At 44.1% G+C, this 20466-nt stretch overlaps 1 pseudogene; it reads right to left on the reverse strand.

Moving 5' to 3' along the window:
• Window positions 1-12691: 12691 nt before the first annotated feature.
• On the reverse strand, window positions 12692-14804 carry LOC508883 (FACT complex subunit SSRP1-like; annotated as a pseudogene).
• Between the last annotated feature and the right edge of the window lie 5662 nt (window positions 14805-20466).

Raw genomic sequence — 20466 nt, forward strand, 5'->3', positions numbered from 1 at the left:
GTTTGTAAAGGAATATTCCTTTACTCTGCATTATTACTAACAGTGATTACCAATTAATTTTTTATGATGTAGTCATAATTTTTAATGTTTTCCTATGATATCTTCCTTGGTTTTTACCCTCCTAGTTTTGTGCTTTTAATTGTACTTAAAGTCACTTGCCCTATCCATATGAATACTTAATCTCCTTTTAATAAAATATTTACTTGGTTCTAAAATACATACTTGATTGATTTTCCCACCAAATTCATAGGTGGAATTTGTTTGGACATCATTTTTATAACACATTATCATTGCTCCTTCTAATACATTCCTCCAGGATTGGTTCTAAAGCTGGTCTTAGAGCCCATAGAGATGTCAGGGCCACTTTCATTTCATTCTCAAAGCTCTAGACTCTGCAAAGCGGTTGGCCCTGCCTGGGTTGGTCTAGCTGAGTGAGAGTGAGAAATAAATGCCACACAGATGTCTGAGCGTTCTGATTTGCACTGTACTCTGTCTTGATATTGCTGAGCTTCCAGAAGCTTCCGTGTGAGCTTACTTCTCTCAGACTTGCTATTTACAACTGTGTGTCCATTGGTGAGGTTCTTTGGGGGATCCAGAACCAAACACCTCCCTCTGTTATTGAAAAATACTACCAATTTTTTTTTTTTTGACTGCGCTGGGTCTTCATCGCTGCATGTGGGTTTTATCTAGTTGCAGCAAGTGGGGGCTACTCTCTAGTTGCAGTGTGTGGGTTTCTCATTGCTTTTTACTGTGGTGGCTTCTCTTGTTTTGGCTCACAGACTCTACAGTGCAGGCTCAGTATTTGTGGTACAGGGTCTTAGCTGCCCCAAGGTATGTGGAATCCTCCAGGACCGGGGATCAGATCAGTGTCTCCTGCATTGGCAGGCAGATTATTAACCACTGGACCACCATGGAAGTCCACTGCTGATTTCTAGCTGTATATCTGACTATGCTAACTTATTTGTGTGTTCTTTAGTTCAATTATGCACAACAACTGCACATTATCTCTTTCCATCAGAATTAAATTGTTGATTTTCCTCAGTGTTATGAATTCATGATTCCTCTCTGTGTGTGTGTGTGTGCACATGCGTGTGCACACACTCAGGTCGTGAGCGGCCCCATGGACTGGAGCCCACCAGGCTCCACCATCCATGGGATTTTCCAGGCAAGAATACTGGAGTGGGTTGCCATGGCCTCCTCCAGGGGAATCTTCCCAACCCAGGGATTGAACCTACATCTGTTGCATCTCCTGCATTGTCAGGCGAATTCTTTACCACTGTGCCACCTGGGAAGCCCTAAAGGGATCTAAAATACTATGGCTGTCTTCTTCCCATGCCAACTGACCCTCAACTATTGACCCTGCTTTCAGTAAATACTTCATGTTGGTGAGCCCTGTGTTTCAAGCTGAGCACCCAAAGTGTATACTAAAGCCGCATTAGAAGTTGGATGGTGGGACAGAGCCCCAAGCTCAACCTATGAAATAAAAGCTGAGTAGAGATTAAAGCTGGGTCAATTTTGAGTTAAAAGAGACAGATACCATGACTAAGGCTTCCCAGGTAGGGCTAATAGTAAAGAATCCACCTGCCAATGCAGGAGCTGAAGAAGACTCAGGTTTGATCCCTGGGTTGGGAAGATTCCCTGGAGAAGGGCATGGCAACCCATTCCGGTATTCTTGCCTGGAGAATCCCATGGACAGAGGAGGCTGACGGACTGCAGTCCACGGGGTTGCAAAGAGTCGGACACAACTGAAGCAACTTAGGACACACCATGACTAAGCAAGGAATGTATGAGAGCCCCAGTTTGGGGCCCAGTCCCAGGCTTGCCTGGAAAATCCCATGGACAGAGGAGCCTGGTAGGCTGCAGTCCATGGGGTCGCTAATGTCGGACACGACTGAGCGACTTCACTTTCACTTTTCACTTTCATGCATTGGAGAAGGACATGGCAACCCACTCCAGTGTTCTTGCCTGGAGAATCCCAGGGACAGAGGAGTCTGGTGGGCTGCCGTCTGTGGGGTCGCACAGAGTCGCACACGACTGAAGCGATGCAGCAGCAGCAGCAGCAGCATGAAGGTAAAGTTCAGGAGTCTAGGTGATGTTGTATGTTGTGTTCTCTAATAAGCAGACTCTGAGACAGAGTTTAGCATGTAGGATACTTATTAAAGAGTGCCCTTGAAAATGTGAATGAAAAGCATTGCCATCATATCAGTAAACAAAGGATGTCACAACCATCAAGCCACTATAGCTGCCCCCTTACTCATGGTGAGCACTAAGCGAATTCAGGATGGAGACAAAAGGACTGGGCAGCCCTCTGCCAAGCTCTCGGCCATGGCAGCCACCCCTGAGGGTGCACCCTAAGGGGACTCAGGATGAGAAAGCACAGGCTCCAGAGGGCTAAGATGTGTATCAAAGGACCGATTCAGTGAGCCTAGACTCTTCCATCTTCCCATACATAGCAAAGTGCTAAATTCCTGAACTTGAGATATCTTTGGTTTTCTTTAACAGTTATCTTTTGAAGTTCTAACTGTCCAGTCATTGTTGCAAAAATTGCTATATATCCTGGCTCCTTCCTGGTCTCTTCTGAGCAGTCCCTCAGAGTTATCTAAGAGGCTGTGACCCAGGCTTAAGCCCTCAGTTTTGTCTACCAAATAAAATGTAATTCTCAATTTTACATTGTGCATTTTTTCAGTTGACACAAACAGGAACAAAAAGGGAAGAGGGAAGAACTGGGCAGAGAGAGAAGTCAAGCTACAAAATAGACCCAACAACCTCAACCAACCTTATGAGGCATGGTGGAGATAAATGGACCCTCAGAGTTGTCCTGGGCTGGGCCAAAATGACCAGGACATATATTCCCGCATCCATCCATCATCAGATGTGAGCCTTGAGCAAAGATGCCTACCCACAGAGTATACCTAGCAACTGGGCCAACAAGCTCATCCCTCTTCTTCCTTTAAGAGGCATAAGTCACTGATCCTGGAAGCTCGCCTAAGTCAATGTTAAACATAGGACCCCTGAGCTCAGTATCTGGTGGCAATTCTGCTATATTCCTTTCATTCATCTTGGAGATTACAGTTCATTTTTTTCATCATTTTTGTCCAGTCTGATGTATTGTTAGAAAATCATGACATAATCTTTCAGAGATAAATATATAAAGCTTAACACATTGCGGCAATTTAAAAACATGCTGTATTAGAGTTCTCTAGAGAAATAGAAACAACAGCATATATATGTAAGGGCAGGGGCCTCAAACCCCTGAGCTGTGGATGAGTGCCAGTCTGTGGCCTGTTAGAAACTGGGATACACAACAGGAGGTGAGCAGCAGGTGAGCAATTGAAGCTTCATCTGCCACTGCCCATTGCTTGTTTTACTGCCTAAACCACCCCTCCACCCCCCGCCCAAGAAAAAATTGTCTTCCATTAAACTGGTCCCTGGTGCCAAAAAGGTTGGGGACTGCTGTGTTAGGGAACTGTTAACGAAGACTGCCCAACTTGGCTTGATGACAACCACTTGCCTGAGTAGTCTCACAATGGGAGGTCCCAATAAGAAACATGGTGCTGCCAACAAAAACTAACCAGGAGAATTTGGGAAGGGCCAAAAAGAGCGAGGCCTTCCCAGGTGGCTCAGTGGTAAAGAATCTGCCTGCCAATGCAGGAGACACAGGTTGGATCCCTGGGTCAGGAAGATCCTCTGGAGAAGAAAATGGAAACCCACTCCAGTGGGAGTGGGTTCTTGTCTGGGAAATCCCACGGACAGAGGAGCCTGGTGGGCTACAGACAGTGGGGTTGCAAAGAGTTGGACACAACTGAGCAACTGAGCATGGTAGATTAAAATTAGAGGTTTGGTGTTAGTGGTAAAGAATCTACTGGCCAATGCAGGAGACACAGGTTGGATCCTTGGGTCAGGAAGATGCCCTGGAGGAGGGCATGGCAACCCACTCCAATATTCTTGCCTGGAGAATCCTATGGACAGAGGAGCCTGGCAGGTTACTGTCCATAGGGCTGCAAAGAGTTGGACACTTCTTAGTGACTAAACAACAACAAAAAGATGAAGGAGATGCTAGCCCACAATATTGTCCTACCACTCTCCAAGAGCCCTTCTTGCTAGAATCCACCTGGGCTGATTGATGCACATGCCACCAGGCAGGACCCTGAGTCAGACCAAATATGGGCACAAGCAAGATGATTGGCCAGAGACAACCTGGAAACTAACACTGTCACCATAAAACCCGAGACTGCAAGTCTCGTGGCAGAGCAATTCCCCTGGGTTCTCTTACCTTGCTGCTCTCTGCCCAGGCATCCTTTTCCAACAAGGTCTCTTGCTCTGTCAACACATGTGTCCTCAGACAATTCATTTCTGAGTGTTAGACAAGAGCCCACTTTTGGGCTCTGGAAGGGGTCCCCATCCTGTGGGGATACACAGATACACTTATATATGAAGAGATTTATTATAAGGAATTGGCTACTGCTCTCTGAAAGAGCTGAAGACTCAGGAAAGCTGGTGGGGTAATTTAGTCCAACTCCAAAAGCCTGAGAACTAGGAGCACCAAGGGTGGAGAAGGTTATGTCCAACTCAAGCAATCAGGCAGGAAGGACCGAATTCTTCCTTCCTTCATCATTTTGTTCTATTCAGGTCCTCAGTAGATGGTATGATGCTAATCCACAGTGGAGAGAGCAAACCATTTTAATGAGTTCACCAATTCAAACGTTAACTTCATATGGAAATATCCTCATAGAAACAGTCAGAAATAATGTTTAAGCAAGTATCTGGTCACTCCATGATCCAATCTAGTTGACACTTGAAATTAACCATCACACAATGTCCATAAATTCTTTGATTCTCCTTCCCTTGAGGTGTACAGCCTCTGTCTCCTTTCAGTGATCTGGGGTGGGCTTTTGATTGACTTGTTATCAACAGCATGAGGAGAAAGTGATGCTGCATGTTTGTGAAGCCAGGTCAGAAAAGGTGATGCAGCTTCTACCTTGTTCCCTGGGACACTAACCTCAAAGCCCTGACTCACCGTGAAAAAGATCTGGCCTACCCCGAGGCCACCAGTCTTTGCAGTAGCCCAGGCCACATGGAAAAGACACAGGGCAGAGTTCCATCAACATCTCCAGCTGAAGTCCCAGCCAACAGCCAGCATCAATAGGCAAACCCAAAAATGGAGATGCCTCCCCATGACTCCAATCTTTGGGACTAGACTTTGAGTTACCCTAGGCTAGTCTTCCCAGCTAAGGCCCCAGACATGGTGGAACAAATGGAAATGATTCCCACTATACTCTGTCAGAATTCGTGACCCACAAAATTAGTGGGAAGAATAAAATGGTTACTTAAGCCATTAAGTTTGGGGGTAATTTGTTACTGAGCAATGGTAATCAGGGCTTCCCTGGGTACTCATATGGTAAAGAATCTGACTGCAATGCAGGAGACCCAGGTTCAATACCTGGGTTGGTAAGATCCCCTGGAGAAGGGAATGGCAACCCACTCCAGTATTTTTGCCTGGAGACTTCCATAGACAGAGGGAGCCTGGGAAGTTACAGTCCATGGGGTCACAAAGAGTCGGACATGACTGAGCGACTAACACACAATGGTAACCAGAGCACGTAAGACACGAAGTTTCTTGTGATCAGTTCTCAGGTCTGTCCTTGCACTCTTACAGAATAGGCTCTCGTGCATCTTTTGGCTCTGCAGAAATCTGGAAATGACCTGGAGAAATTTTCCCTTTTGGAGAATCAGAAAGGAGAATTTCTTGATTAAAAGCATCATTTTTAGGAGGTCACTATGTGCATTTGATTCAAGAGGCAAGTATATGACAGCTCAATCCAGGTCATCTGGAAAAGTCCAAATGTTAAGATGACTCACAGACGGGGACAAATTAGTCATCAACCACAGTTTAGTTGCTGACCCTAAATGAATGTTTTACAATTTAATCTTGTTTCTGTGCGGTTTGTGTGTATTTTTACATCAACTAAATATAAAATACAGGTTGGTCCAGTTGTGTTAGACATAAAATATATCAAATGGTCTTAGTTAAATAGTTTTAAAGCTTAGAATTTCTTCTCTATAAGATAACCTCTTTTAGTTAATGTTTCAAGACACACTTGAATGAGCATTGCATAACAGTGTTCAAGAAATTTAAATGAAAGTTCTTTTATCTTCACAGTAGCTAGGATAATTTCTCTTGCTAACAAATAGAAGTGAGGAATTCCACTTGAGGATTTAATTAGAATGTAAGAACTCATTGAATTGAAAGAATTGAAAAATACCATCTCCAACAGATCAAGACTGTAGCTGATGTGAAAGCACTGCCTCTTGAAATTTCAGAGCCAAGCTTTCCTGGGGTTCAATGTGATTGACAGTCTATGGACTGGATGAGTGAAAATATCTACTTTATTACCCAGAATGTCAACCAACAAATACTTTAGGGAAACTGTTAGAGATCATGTGCCAGAAATATCCCTTACAGCTTCCGCCTAATCTCTAAAAAGCTTTGTGGAACAGTCAATTTCACATTCAGGTCTACTGTTTTGTTTTAAACCCTTAAAGTCATCAAGTTTTATTAAATGTGAAATCTGTGTGTTGCAAATAATTTCTTTTCCAGTTTGATTGAAATTTACACAGTTCTAGTGTGGAAATGACTTTGGAAATAGCCTCAAGAATACTGTGGTAAGATGAGCTGAAGAAAGAAAATCTCAAAGAGATATTTCCTATTACTCATGCAGTGGGCACCATTTGCTCCTGAGGTCACAAGGTTGAGAAAAATTAAAAGAGAAACTATTCATTGAAGTCTTAAAGATGGCAGGAATTGTTATTACCAGAGAGAAAACTAAAGCCCTGCCACAGACCACATAATCAGGAAGCACCAGGGCCAAACTTTGAACTTGGGCATCTTTCATTCCCTCTTGGCCCCTTCATGGATCACAGCCTTGTCATGGCAAAGGAGCTTGTATAACCCAATGAAGCTATGAGACATGCCATGCTGGGCCACCCAAGACAGATGGGTCATAGTGGAGAGTTCAGACAAATCATGGTCCACTGGAGGAGGAAATGGCACCTCACTCTAGTATTCTTGCCATGAGAACTCCATGAACAGTATGGAAAGGCAAAAAGAAGATAAGCCCAAACACTACTGAGGAAGAGCAGAGGGCAATTACTAATAACTCCAGAAAGAATGAAGCAGCTGGGCCAAAGCAGAAATGATGCTCAGTTGTGGATGTGTCTGGTGATGAAAGTAAAGTCTGATGCTGTAAAGAACAATATTGCATAGGAATCTGGAATATTAGGTCCTTGAATCAAGGTAAATTGGACATGGTCAAACAGGAGATGGCAGGATTTTCATTCATATCTTAATCAGTGAGCTAAAATGGACAGGAATGAGTGAATTTAATTCAGGTGACCATTATATCTACTACTGTGGGCAAGAATCCCTTAGGATAAATAGAATGGCCCTCATAGTTAACAAAAGAGTCCAAAATGCAGTACTTGGATGCAATCTCAAAAATGACAGAATGATCTCAGTTTGTTTCCAAAGCAAACCATTCAACATCACAGTAATCCTAGTCTATGCCCCAATTGTGATGCCAAAGAGGCTGAAGTTGATTGGTTTTATGAAGATCTACAAGACATTCTAGAACTAACACCAAAAAAAACATGTCTTTTTCACCATACGGGGTTGGAATGCAAAAGCAGGAAGTCAAGAGATACCAAGAATAACAGGCAAATTTGACCTTGGAGTTCAAAATGAAGCAGGGAATAGGCTAACAGAGTTTTGTCAAGAGAACATGCTATTCACAGCATACACTCTTTTCCAACAACCCAAGAGATGACTCTATACATGGACATCACCAGATGGTCAATATCAAAATCGGATTATTTTCTTTGCAGCCAAAGATGGAAAAGCTCTATACAGTCAGTAAAAACAAGACCTGGAGGCTGACTGTGGCTCAGATCATAAGCTCCTTATAGCAAAATTCAGGCTTAAATTGAAGAAAGTAGGGAAAGCCACTAGGCCATCCAGGTCTGACCTAAATCAAATCCCTTATGATTGTACAGTGGAGGTGACAAATAGATTCAAGGGATTAGATCTGGTACAGAGACTACCTGAAGAACTATGGAAAGAGGTTTGTGACATTGTATGGGAGGCAGTGATCAAAACCATCCCAAAGAAAAAGAAATGCAAGAAGATAAAGTGGTTGTCTGAGGAGGCTTTACAAATAGCTGAGAAAAGAAGTGAAAGGCAATGGAGAAAGGGAAAGATATACCCAACTGAATGCAGAGTTACAGAGAATAGCAAGGAGAGATAAGAAGGCCTTATTAAATGAACAATGCAAAGAAATAGAGGAAAACAATAAAATGGGAAAGACCAGAGATCTCTTCAAGAACATTAGAGATATCAAGCGACTATTTCATGCAAGGATGGGCATGATTAAGGACAGAAATGGTAAGGACCTAACAGAAGTAGAAGAGATTAAGCAGAGATGGCAAGAATACACAGAATAACTATACAAGAAAGGTCTTAATCAGCAAGATAACCATGATGGTGTGGTCACTCACCTAGAGCCAGACATCCTGGAGTGTGAAGTCAAGTGGGCCTTCAGTTCAGTTCAGTTCAGTTCAGTAGCTCAGTCATGTCCAACTCTTTGCGACTCCATGAATTGCAGCACGCCAGGCCTCCCTGTCCATCACCAACTCCCGGAGTTCACTCAAACTCACGTCCATCAAGTCAGTGATACCATCCATCCATCTCATCCTCTGTCATCCCCTTCTCCTCCTGCCCCCAGTCCCTCCCAGCATCAGAGTCTTTTCCAATGAGTCAGCTCTTTGTATGAGGTGGCCAAAGTATTGGAGTTTCAGCTTTAGCATCATTCCTTCCAAAGAACACCCAAGGCTGATCTCCTTTAGAATGGACTGGTTGGATCTCTTTGCAGTCCAAGGCACTCTCAAGAGTCTTCTCCAACACTACAGTTCAAAAGCATCGATTCTTTGCTGCTCAGCTTTCTTCACAGTCCAACTCTCACACCCATACATGACCACTGGAAAGACCATAGCCTTGACTAGACAGATCTTTGTTGACAAAGTGGCCTTAGGAAGCATTATTACGAACAAAGCTAGTAGAGGTGATGGAATTACAGCTGAACTCTTTCAAATCCTAAAAGATGATGTTGTTAAAGTGCTACACTCAATATGTCAGCAAATTTGGAAAACTTAGCAGTGGCCACAGGACTGGAAAAGGTCAGTTTTCACTCCAATCCCAAAGAAGGGCAATGCCCAAAATATTCAAACTACTGTACAAGTGTGCTCATCTCACATACTAGCAAGGTTATGCTCCAGATTCTTCAAGCTAAGCTTCAGAAGTACATGAACTGAGAATGTCCAGATGGACAAGCTGGGTTTCAAAGAGGCAGAGGAAACAGAGATCAAATTACCAACATTCATTGGATCATGGAGAAAGCAAGTGAGTTCCAGAAAAACATCTACTTCTGCTTCATTGACTATACTAAAGCTTTTGACTGTAAGGATCACATAAAACTGCAGAAAATTCTTAAAGAGATGAGAGTACCAGACCACCTTACCTGTCTCCTGAGAAACCTGTGTGTGAGTCAGGAAGCAACAGTTAGAACCAGACATGGAGGAGTGGACTGCTTCCAAATAGGGAAAGGAGTATGACAGACAAGACTGCATATCGTCACCCTGCGTATTTAACTTATATGCAGAGTACATCATGTGAAACGCCGGGCTGGATGAATCACAAGCTAGAATCAAGATTGCCAGGAGAAATATCCACAACCTCAGATATGCAAATGATAGCACTCTCATGGCAGAAAGTGAAGAGGAACTAAAGATCTTCTTGATGAAGGTGAAAGAGGAGAGTGAAAAAGCTGGCTTGAAACTCAACATTAAAAAAACTAAGGTCATGGCATCTGGTCCCATAACTTCATGGCAAATAAAAAGAGGAAAAGTGGAAGCAGGAAAAGTGGATTTTATTTTCTTGGGCTCCAAAATCACTGCAGATGGTGACTACAGCCATGAAATTAAAAGATACTTGCTCCTTGTAAGGAAAGCTATGACAAACCTTGATGGCATATTAAAAAAAGCACAGACATCACTTTGCCAACAAAGGCCCATCCAGTCAAAGCTATGGTTTTTCCAGCAATCATGTGTGGATGTGAGAGTTGAATCATAAAGAGGCTGAGCACTAAAGAATTGATGCTTTCAAAGTGTAGTGCTGGAGAAGACTCTTAAGAGTCCCCTGGACTTCAAGGAGATCAAACCAGTCAATGCTAAAGGAAATCAACCCTGAATATTCATTGGAAGGACCTATGGTGAAGCTGAAGCTCCAATACTTTCGCCACCTGATGCGAAGAGCCGACTTATTGGAAAAGACCCTGGATCTGGGAAGACGAAAGGCAAAAGAAGTGGGTGGCAGAGGATGAGATGGTCAAATAGCATCAGTGACTCGATGGAAGTACATCTGAGCAAACTCCAGGAAATAGTGGTGCACAGAGGAGCCTGGCATGCTTCAGTCCATGGGGTTGCAAAGAGTCGGACATGACTTAGGAATTGAAAAACAACAACTGCCTGTCAGAGCACAGCTTATGGGGGGGGGGAAATGAGGCCTAGAAAGAATAGGAAACAGTTGAATATAGAAGACTAGTGTGGACAAAATATGTCACCTGTCACATCAGGAAACAAAGGATGTTGCGGCCATCAAGCCATGAGCCTTGCAGCAGCCCCAGACTGTGCACCCAAAGGGGATTCAGGATGGAGAAAAAGAGGATACTAGCCCAAGACAGTTAAGGTACATATGAAAGGAATGATCTCAATGAGCCCAGACTCTTGCCTCTTCCCATACATATGTTGTTGTTCAGTCACTCAGTCGTGTCCAATTCTTTGTGACCCCATGGACTGCAGCATGCCAGGCTTCCTTGTCCATCACCATCTCCTGGAGCTTGCTTAACTCATGTCCACTGAGTCAGTGATGCCATCCAGCCATCTCTTCCTTTGTTGTCCCCTTCTCCTCCTGCCTTCAATCTTTCCCAGCATCAGGGTCTTTTCCAATGAATCAGTTCTTTGCATCAGGTGGCCAAGTATTGGAGCTTCAGCTTCAGCATCAGTCCTTCCAGGGTTGATTTCCTTTAGGATTGACTGGTTTCATCTCCTTGCTGCCCAAGGGACTCTCAAGAGTCTTCTCAGGCACCACAGTTGAAAAGCATCACTTCTTCGGCACTCAGCCTTCTTTATGTCCAACTCTCACATCTGTACTCAAATACTGGATGTCATACCCTGTCCTACCACCCTGCATGGAACAGCCCATCACTCCTTGAGGATCAGAAGAGATGGAACCTTACTTACCAACTTAATATTTTCAAATGTACAGTTTAGTCGTGTTATGTAACCAACTTCTAGGACTTTTTCACCTCACAAAACCAAAGTTCTACATCCATTCATCAACGTCTCCCCAATTTCCCCTCCCCTCAACCCCTGGCAGCCACCATTCTGCCTTCTGTCTCTATAAATCTGACTACTCTAGATACCTCAGAAAAGTGGGATTACACAGTATTTATCTTTTGGTGACTGGCCTATTTCACTTAGCCACTTAGTCCTCAAGGCTATGTCTGCTGTCCGCCTTATAACATGTATTGGAATTTCCTTGTTTTTAAAGGCTAAATACTACTCCATTGTATGAATATATGGCATTTTGTCTAGCCATTCACTTGTTGGTGAACATTTATATTGCTTCCACTTATTCTCACCGCTTTTAAAAATTAGTGTCACCACTGGCTCACGGAAAAGAATAACCCACACTCTCTGACCTGCTTCCTACAGTGCACTGTCACCTGTGTGTCAGAGGCTGACCCTCCTCCCACTTTCTCCTATACCATCCCTCCTGTGTCTCCCTTCCTTTCTTACCCTCACATACATCCCTGCTCCCTCTCAACCGATCCCGGTTCTGGGCCTTTCATTTTATTAATGTATTTTTTTAATTATAGCTGAGATGTAATTGGCCTATGAGTGGGTGCATGCTAAATCACTTCAGTGGTGTTGGACTCTTTGGACCTTTTGCACTGTAGCCCACCAGGTTTCTCCGTCCATGGATTCACCAGGCAAGAATACTGGTGTGAGTTCCTATGCCCTCCTGCAGGGGATCTTCCCAACCCAGGGATTGAAACTGTACCTCTTATATCTCCTGCATTGGCAGGTGCGTTCTTTACCACTAGCACCACCTGAGAAACCCATAATTGGCCTCCCCACCATTGTGCAAATTTTTTTTCCAAAGTCAGTTCCCTTTATTAAATGGTCATTTTTCACAGACCAGAAATACAAAATAAAAGTAGAAATAGGCCCCGGTTAGGAGCTACAGACCTGCCCTCACAGGACCCCTGCCTGCAGCAACTTGTACAGGACAAGCAGCAGATACATCCCAAAGGTCAGGAAGGCAGGAGGCGCGCTGGGATCCGGCCCTGCCCTGCTCCCCACCCAATGTCTCCCCAGATTATAAAGAGCCATCTTCTGAAGCCTCAGAGTGAGACGCCTCCCTTGAGGCCCCAAGGAAGTGCAGGCTAGCAGGAAAGCTTGTTCATATGGTACAGAATCCAAGGACTACATTTCATAGGAGAAAACGGGTACCAAAACACAAGTGTGGAGACTGGGGCTGGGACTGGGCAAGCCCCAGGAGACAGAATCTTCTTCCTCTCTATTCATCAGATCCTGAGGCAGAGTCTTCTGAGCTGGGGAGAGTACTGGCTAGTTCCTCTTCTTCAGTGTCCTCTTCTTTTTGCTCTTGTTCTCTCTGGAAGAGCTCTCGTCACTGGACGCAAACTCTTTGCTCTTGAAGCTCTCGCTCAGCTGCCTTGATGAAGACTTCGATGATGAGCCCCTGGAGGGTATGGATTTCTTCTCCATCTTCACCTTGACTTTCTTCTTCTTGGACTTATCCCTCTTAGAGCACTCTCCCCAGCCCCCTTCATATTCTTTTATGGCTTTTTCATATTCCCTCCTGACATCCTCAGCCTTGTGATCCCACTCTTCTTTCTTCTCCTTGGGCATTCCCTTCCAGATTTCACCAGCCTTCTTGGAGAGATCCATGATACTGATGCCCAGATGGTCTGACTTGATCTTCTCTCAGCTGGCATTGAGCCACAGCATGTAGGCAGACATGGGCCTCTTGAGGGCATTAGGGTCTCTGCCCTTCTTTACCTCCATGGGCTTCTTGCGGCTCTTGCAGTCCTTGGCCATTTTGGCCTTTTTAAGCTGCTTCCGTTTCTTCTCTGCCTGGTCACTGTCACCCTCTATTACTGGAGGAGCTGGCAGAGGCGTTGCTGTCAAACTCCTCTGCCACGTCTTCCTCCTCTTCACCTGGGTTGAATGACTCATCACTCTCTTCTCTGGAGTCATCGTTGCTGTCATTGGCATTCTCCTCCCGGATCTTGCCCTCCTCCTTCATCCACTCCAAGTAGGCATCATGCTGGTCTTCCTCCAAGTCAGCATATTCATCGTAGCTGGGGTTCATGCCCTCTTTCAATCCTTGGTTTTTGATGCTGAGTTTCTTGGCGTTGACAAAGTCGAACAGCTTTCCATACTCTTCCCTCTCAATGCTGCTGAAAGTATACTGGGTGCCCTGCTTGGTCTCAATTTCAAAGTCAAAGGAATGCGTCGTGGTGGTACCATGGGCAAAGTTGACAAAGGAGATCTCGTCGAAGCAGGTGTGCATGGGCAGCCTGTGGATGTAGATAAAGCCCCGCTCCAGGGGGTACAACAGCCCTGAGCTGGCCTTGTAGGAGCAGGTGATGCACTGGGCCCCCAAGTGCCCTTAGAAGTTGTCGGGGACTGTGATCTTGTGGTTCACCAGCACTTTCATGACCTGGCTGACCATCTCATAGAGGGATCCCAACATGTTCTTGGTGAGCTGCCCCTCGAAGGGCTTCTCCACTTCCTCCTCGTTCATGCTGAGCATCAAGGAGAAGTCCTCATCCTTGGAGAAGAGGAGGATGAGGAAGTGGTAGCGGGTCTGGCCCTGCTTGATGGGGGGGTCCGGGCTGATCACAAAGAACATCTGGCGCTGGTCCTTGTGGGCAGCAGGAAGAGACGCAGCACCATGGTGTAGGGGATCTTGTAGTCGAAGATCTTGTGTGCAGGTGCAGGGAGGTGGGGTAGATGCGGATGTTACAGTGGCCTCAGGGAGTCAGACACTGCAGCTCCCGGAAGATGCAGATGGCGTCTCTGGTGGCCTGCATCACGTCCGCCTTTGACAGTACATTCTGGGAGAAGGCCTCGTCGGGGTCCACACTGTCTTCCTGGGTGGGCGGCACCTAGAAGCACACCTCCATGAGAGAGACCTCCGTGTCATCATTCTGGTGGAATTCCAGTGTCACCCCATTCTTGCCTGTGGTGTACTGGGACACATTGCTGAGAAGGATCTCGAAGACTGGCTGGTCTTCAATGTCGAGGGAAAGCAGCTGCCCACAAAACTTCACGGTTCCCCAGTTCCAACCCTTCACACATAGGTCCTTCTCCATTAGCTCCAGGCAATAGTGAGTTTTTAAGAAATCAGAGAGTTTCTCAAATTCCGATTCTCCAAAGCCATCATACTTGTAGACATGGCCATTCCTCATGAGCAGTTTAAGCCCATGGCCCAGAGCTACCCAGGGCCAGATGCCTTCTGTCAACTCCCCGGCCTGGATGTTGTCCACATTGCCCGTCTTACTGTTCTTAAAGTTGATGCCCTGGCGGTTCAACCTCAGCCGACTGTCATTCATGGAGCCTTTCACCTCCTGATACACATCATTGAACTCGAGGGTTTCTGCCATGCTGACCTAGCCTTGTTGGTGCCCGCCAAAACTCCTGGGTGGGCACGCAGTTGCAAGGCGCACTGGGGATCTCCTCGAGCTGGAGCCTCGCAGCCACCAGCACCCAAACATTGGGAGCCCGGGGGGCGGGGTGCATGGCAGGCAGGCAGGGGATGGTCCAGGTCACTGGGCAGGCTCTTCCTGCGTATGCAGCCCCACGTCCCGCCACCCATTGTGCAAATTTCAGGTGACAATGTGTCTGTTTGATACACTTACATATTGCAATATGATTACCACTATAGCGTTAGCAAACACCTCTATCATGTCACATAATTGTCATTTCTATTTATGGTGAGGAAAATTAAGATCTAGTTTCTTAAAAGGGAGCTCTGGTATACTGGTGGGAAGGTAAATTGATGAAGCCACTTTGGAAAACAGTATGGAGATATCCAAAAAACTACCATATGATCCAGTAATTCCACTTCTGGGTATATATCTAAAGAAAATGAATATGCTAATTCAAAATGATACAATATGATTTAGCAGCTCCATTTCTGAGTATTTTTCTGAAGGAAAAAAAACACTAATTTAAAAACATACATGTATAAAATAAACAAGGTCCTACTGTATAGCAAAGGGAACTATATGCAGTATTCTGAAATTAACCATAATGGAAAAGAACATGAAAAAGAGTATAACTGAATCACTTTGCTGTATACCAAAAACTAAAACAACATTGGAAAGCAGCTATACATCAATAAAAATAAGAAGATAATGCACCCCTAAAAGAGAAAAGATACATGCACCCCAATGTTCATAGTAGCAATATTTGCAATGGCCAAGATGTGGAAACAACCCAAATGTTCAACAACAAATGAATGGATAAAGATGTGGCATATGTTGTATATGTGTAGTGGAATACTACTCAGGCATAAAAAAGAATGAATTTTTGCCATCTGCAACAACATGGGTGGATCTGGAGGGTATTATGCTCAGTAAAATAAATCAGACAAAAGAAAATACCGTATGTTGTCACTTGTATATGGAATCTAAAAAATAAAGCAAGTGAATGGATATAACAAAACACAAATAGACTCACAGATATAGAAAACAAACTAGTGGTTACCAGTGGGGAGAGTGAAGAGGGAGGAGCAAAATAGGAGTAAGGGACTAAGAGATACAAACTAGTATGTGTAAAATAAACAAGCAGGACTTCCCTGGTGGTCCAGTGGTTAAGAATCTGCCTGCCAATGCAAGGAACACCAGTTTGATTCCTGCTCCTGGAAGATTCCACATGTCACAGAGCAACTATGCCTGGGCACACAGCTACTGAGGCCATGCTACAGAGACTACTCCACGACAAGAGAAGCCACAGCAATGAGAAGCCTGCACACTATAACTAGAGAGTAGCCCCTGCTTGCTGCAGTTGGAGAAAACCTGAGTTCAGCAATGAAGACTCAGAGCAGCCAAAAATAAATAAATGAATAAATGCAAAAAAACAAATATACTCATTAAAAAATGCATAAAAAATTAAGTTATGAGGATATATTGTGTAACACAGAATATAGCCAATATTTTATAACTTAAAATAAGCTATAAAAATTTTGAATCATTATGTTGTATATCTGAAATTAATATTGTAAATCAATTCTACTTCAATTTAAAAAATTAAAAACATCTAGTATCTTAGCAACTTTGAAGTTTATAATGTAGTATTGTTGATTGTAATCACTATATTGTGTGGGCCTTTCATTTTAGACACCAGACTCTAACCCTGGGCTTCTGTAAGACTGTCACTGTTTGTTTTTCTGCCGAGAAACACATCATACCCTCTACCAGCTTCCAGTGCTGCTGGTTCCTAAGCCCGAAGGTCCAGCTAGAGCTTTTCCAAGTCAGTAAATTCTCCTATATGGCCCCCTGCTGCCACCTGCTGGCTGTAGTCATTATTGCTTCTATGAGCCTGTTTCCTAAGGGGTTCGGTTCATTTCAGTCGCTCCCTCCTGTCCGACTATTTGCGACCCCATGGACTGCAGCACGCCAGGCTTCCCTGAGCTTGCAGAGCTCCAACTCCCAGAGCTTGCTCAAACTCATGTGCATCGAGTTGGTGATGCCATCCAACCATCTCATCCTCTCTCGCCCCCTTCTCCTCCTGCCTTCAATCTTTCCCAGCATCAGGGTCTTTTCCAATGAGTCAGTTCTTGGCATCAGGTGGCCAAATATTGGAGTTTCAGCTTCAGCATCAGTCCTTCCAATGAACATTCAGATTCGTTTGATCTCCTTGCAGTCCAAGAGACTCTCAAGAGTCTTCTCCAACACCACAGTCCAAAAGCATCAATTCTTTGGTGCTCAGCTTTCTTTATGGTCCAACTCTCACATCCATACATGACTACTTGGAAAACCATAGCTTTGACTAGATGGACCTTTGTCAGCAACGTGATGTCTCTAAGGGGTTAGCCCTTCCCATATCATCATCCATCATGGGATAAAATTTCCAACTACTTATAATTTTTTCCCTTCAGTACTTTCACCCTGCCCTGCTTTTAAAAGAAAGACCATTTAGCGAATCCATGTTCAGGTTACACATACTCTCATCAGATCAGATCAGATCAGTCACTCAGTCGTGTCCGACTCTCTGTGACCCCATGAATCTCAGCACGCCAGGCCTTCCTGTCCATCACCAACTCCGGAATTCACTCAAACTGACGTCCATCGAGTCGGTGATGCCATCCAGTCATTTCATCCTCTGTCATCCCCTTTTCCTCCTGCCCCCAATCCCTCCTAGCATTAGAGTCTTTTCCAATGAGTCAACTCTTCGCATCAGGTGGCCAAAGTACTGGAGTTTCAGCTTTAGCATCATTCCTTCCAAAGAACACCCAGGGCTGATCTCCTTCAGAATGGACTGGTTGGATCTCCTTGCAGTCCAGGGGATTCTCATCAGCCTCATCAAAATACAGAGAAAAAAACTCTCTGTATTTGGTCATTTCATTTTGCAAAGGGACAGAGAAAATTTCCAAAATGTTTATCAGCTCTCCTTATCTCCCTAGAAGCAGTTATATTATAATTAAATAAGTTGAACTATGGGTAAGTCTACAAAGTCCCAAGCTTTCTTTGAAACTCATTAAATGTTTCAAAAATCTTTTGAAAACATTTCAAAATAAAACAAGATTGTTTTTTGTTAACACAGACATAAAAATGAAACCTGTAGAATTACAAGAACCACTTTACAGACTGTTGGTTCATTTTGAAATAAGGTCATCCAAGAATGGAGAGTAGATCTTCTGCTTATGGATGAAACTAATTTGTGAATGGGCAAAACTGAAAACACATAAAGGTCCAAGCCCAAGTACTGGGAGTAAGGTATTAAAATTGTGTTCCTAACTATATCTTTATACATTATAAAATGTTTATTTCACCTTCTCCCTGGCTTCCTGCTTTACCTTCCCACTTCACGTTGGACTGTCTCCAGCACATGTACATGATAGACATCAATCCTGTCATGACAGATGTGGTCAATGGCACTGGATATATTTTTTTAAGGTCAGTGTAAGGATGAAGGAGAGAGATGGGTGTCAAAGTTGATGATAGAGTCAGAGTAATGCCAAAGAATTTTCAAACTACTGCACAATTGCACTCATCTCACACGCTAGTAAACTAATGCTCAAAATTCTCCAAGCCAGGCTTCAGCAATACGTGGACTGTGAACTTCCAGATGTTCAAGCTAGTTTTAGAAAAGGCAGAGGAACCAGAGATCAAATTGCCAACATCTGCTGGATCATGGAAAAGGCAAGAGAGTTCCAGAAAAACATCTATTTCTGCTTTATTGACTACGCCAAAGCCTTTGACTGTGTGGATCACAATAAACTGTGGACAATTCTGAAAGAGATGGGAATACCAGACCACCTGACCTGCCTCTTGAGAAATCTGTATGCAGGACAGGAAGCAACAGTTAGAACTGGACATGGAACAACAGACTGGTTCCAAATTGGAAAAAGAGTACGTCAAGGCTGTATATTGTCACCCTGCTTATTTAACTTCTATGCAGAGTACATCAAGAGAAACGCTGGGCTGGAAGAAGCACAAGCTGGAATCAAGATTGCTGGGAGAAATATCAATAACCTCAGATATGCAGATGACACCACCCTTATGCAGAAAGTGAAGAGGAACTAAAAAGCCTCTTGATGAAAGTGAAAGAGGAGAGTGAAAAAGTTGGCTTAAAGCTCAACATTCAGAAAACGAAGATCATGGCATCTGGGCCCATCACTTCATGGCAGATAGATGGAGAAACAGTGGAAACAGTGTCAGACTTTATTTTGGGGGGCCCCAAAATCACTGCAGATGGTGATTGCAGCCATGAAATTAAAAGACGCTTACTCCTTGGAAGAAAAGTTATGACCAACCTAGATAGCACATTGAAAAGCAGAGACATTACTTTGCCAACAAAGGTCCATCTAGTCAAGGCTATGTTTTTTCCTGTGGTCATGTATGGATGTGAGAGTTGGACTGTGAAGAAAGCTGAGCACCGAAGAATTGATGCTTTTGAACTGTGGTGTTGGAGAAGACTCTTGAGAGTCCCTTGGACTGCAAGGAGATCCAACCAGTCCATTCTAAAGGAGATCAGCCCTGAGATTTCTTTGGAAGGAATGATGCTAAAGCTGAAACTCCAGTACTTTGGCCACCTCATGCCAAGAGTTGACTCATTAGAAATAAATCTGATGCTGGGAGGGATTGGGGGCAGGAGGAGAAGGGAACAACAGAGGATGAGATGGCTGGATGGCATCATCAACTCGATGGACATGAGTTTGAGTGAACTCCGGGAGTTGGTGATGGACAGGGAGGACTGGCATGCTGCAATTCATTGGGTCGCAAAGAGTCGGACACGACTGAGCGACTGAACTGAACTGAATGTTCTGGGAATTCAGCCTTGGGAAAGATAGTGGCTTTCTTGTGGTTAGATAAAAGGAATAGATTGCAGTCTAATCTAAGAGATATGAAAGAAGGAAGTCAGATTTCAGTTACTAGTGGCTTCAGAATTTGCTTTGGTAGGAAGCGGCTCAAGTGGCCATCTGTAGTAAAGGAAGGCCTTCTGGGAATCCATCTTTGAGCTGAATTTGTCTAACAATTTACATAAAGTTGAGAAAATGTTGATCGCCATTGAAAAAATGGGAGTAGCTGATGGTTTAAGGGGAGACTTCAGTTTTTCCATTTTTCACTGCATTCTGCTGTACTGTACTGTCGATTGAAGAAAAATGCATGACCTGAAAGTGCAAATTATGTGTTATTTAGGGACCTCCTGGCAGGCTCCAGTTCATAGGGTCACAAAGAGTTGGACATGACTGAGCATGCATTGAGGACTATAGCTGGAGGACAGCCAGTCAGTTCTGAGGAACTGCTCCAAAGAGGTCAGGGAGGAGCCAGGATATACAGGAGGTTTTGCTGGGAAAAAATGTTGAACATCAAAAGATTACTGCTAAAGCAGACATTTCCAATTAATGATTTTAGTTTTTTTATTTTTATGAGACTATGCAAGAGTCTGGGGTCATTGAAATCATTCCTTGAATATGCATCTTAACTATCTAGGGCCCGTATCCTGTTTTTCTCCATCCTAAGTCCCCTCAGGGACACCACTGGAGCTGAGGAAGAGAGACAGCTATAGAGGCTGACTGTAGGCAACATTTGTTGTTTA

This window comes from Bos taurus, chromosome X, assembly GCF_002263795.3.
Source record: "Bos taurus isolate L1 Dominette 01449 registration number 42190680 breed Hereford chromosome X, ARS-UCD2.0, whole genome shotgun sequence".
NCBI lineage: Eukaryota > Metazoa > Chordata > Mammalia > Artiodactyla > Bovidae > Bos > Bos taurus.